Here is a 2,429-nt window from a genome sequence, read left to right as displayed (position 1 = left end):
TCCCTCCCGAATTCCAACGCAAAAATACAGGTTTATTGCTGTCCATTCGATTCTCTCCCCTCCCCATGCCCTCTAGTCCTTTGATGGCAAATGCCAGCAGGTTGCCAAGCCAAAGATGGTGGACTTGACACATGAGGTATATATATGTTTTTTTTTATTTGTGCTGATAAATAAATAAAGGGAGACTAGTATAGATCTATTTCAAGCTATTTAGCTCTCATCAGCTAGCCATACCCTTACTGGGATTCGAACCTGTGCTGGAAGCAGTTAGCTTCCTCCCATAATTGGGGCTTACCAGGGGTTGTGACACTAATAAATATATATATATATATATATATATATATATATATATATATATATATATATATATATATATATATATATATATGTGTGTGTGTGTGTGTGTGTGTGTGTGTGTGTGTGTGTGTGTGTGTGTGTGTGTGTGTGTGTGTGTGTGTGTGTGTGTGTATATATATTTATTTATCTGCACAAATACAGTATGTATGTATGTATGTATGTATGTATGTATGTATGTATGTATGTATATATATATGGTTTAGGTTTAGATTTATTGGACTTATATGCCGCCCTTCTCCCAAAGGACTCAGGGCGGCGTACAATATAAAAACACATATTACAAAAGAATATCCAAAAAACCAATGAGATTTAGAAATTAAATTTAAATTAATACTTAAAAATAATAATTTATTTTATTCAGGCCAGGCCGGCTTGAATATATATATATATATATATATATATATATATATATATATATATATATATATATATATATATATATATATATATATATATATATATATATATATATATATATATATATATATATAAATATATAAATATATATATATATAATTTGTTTATTTATTTAGAGTTACAACCCCCGTTATGCCCAAATATGGGAGGAAGTTCACTACTTCCATTCTCTGTCCATCGGCTCGTCACAGGAGACCATCCAGACAGAAACCCAATTTTTTTTTTACTGTTGCCTTTTTGTTACATTTGTGTTGTATTTGTGCTGATAAATAAATAAAATGATAAATCTCCCTTTATTTATTTATCAGCACAAGTACAATACATTCTATATTATTATTATATATATAATTCCATTTATATAGCCGCCTATCTCATGTGTGGCTATAATCCTCTGGTTCAAAGACAGTTTGACCCATATAAGGAAGAAATCCTAGAACATATCTGGCAGAGATAAAAAGTCATGAGCCTTAGCAAAGCCAGGTTATGTATACATCAGTCTCTTTTAAAAAAGAGAACAACTAAGAAGATGCTATGATCTGCCTTCATCTTTAGCAGTAGTGGAATCCAGCATCTGAGACTTAGGTCAGATTGTTACTGCGCACCCACTGTTTCTTTGTGGGTGGCTAAATACTAACATTCATTTTTAAAAAAGCTACTATGTTCCTTTTGCTATGAGTATATTTCCTCTGAGGCTGTGGTCACTATAACCTATGGTCTGTTCTCAGCTTTGTTGAATCAGCCATCAAAGTCCATTCACATACTTCTGGCAATTGCCATCAGGGGCATGGAAAACCAAGGGGTGTATTGAGGCAAAAATAATAAATTGGCATTATGGGAATAAGTATAGAGGAACTTTGTGGTTGTGATCTCTCTTCTCAGCTCTCCTGCAGCTGTCTGCAAAGTTTCATTTCAGACTGATCATCATTTAATACCCAGTTACCCTAATGGCTATTATAGCTATAATCTCAGGATATAAGAAATGCTCTACAGCAATGGTCCCCAACATTTCTGGTTCCACGAACTGGCAATGGAGGTGGATGGGGGGTAGAGGATGCATGCAACCTAATCCCATACTTGCACAAATGAAGCTTTACGTGCTCACCACAGACCAGTACCATCCACAGACCAGGGGTTGGGGCCCCTACTCTAGAGTACAGAATACTAACTTATATGAGATTTAAAGAATATAATATATAACAAAGGCATAATATTGTGTCCCCTTATTTGGCAGGATCTATTTACCAACTTTATGTTTAAAGTGCTTTGCCTTTAATTTATTGGATGAGTGCTATCAAAAACTACCATAAACATATGGAATTTTTTTTGGTGGGGGGGAGAGTGACACTTACAAAATACATCTCCCCTGAGTTTCTTTTCATGGACAGTCTGGTTTTTGAGATGTTCAATTTCTCCTTCTTCTTCAACACTTTCTTGTTCTATTGTTTTTCTGTCTTTTCTGATGTCTTCAGTGCTTTCCCCCCATTTACTGAAGGCACCTTCCAAATACAAGTCATCTTCATAGTCTAAAGGACTCACATGAGCTTTAGATGCTGGGATTGTATTTTTTATGTCATCATGCTTTTTTGCATTTTTCTTGGGAAGAAGCAGTTTCTTCCATTTCTCTTTGATAATGCCAGGCATTCTGTGAATTGCTT

This window comes from Thamnophis sirtalis, unplaced genomic scaffold (genome assembly GCF_051295495.1).
Source record: "Thamnophis sirtalis isolate CommonGarterSnake01/CBP01778 unplaced genomic scaffold, rThaSir2_p1.2 scaffold_12, whole genome shotgun sequence".
NCBI lineage: Eukaryota > Metazoa > Chordata > Lepidosauria > Squamata > Natricidae > Thamnophis > Thamnophis sirtalis.
Note: the sequence above shows the minus strand (reverse complement) of the source record.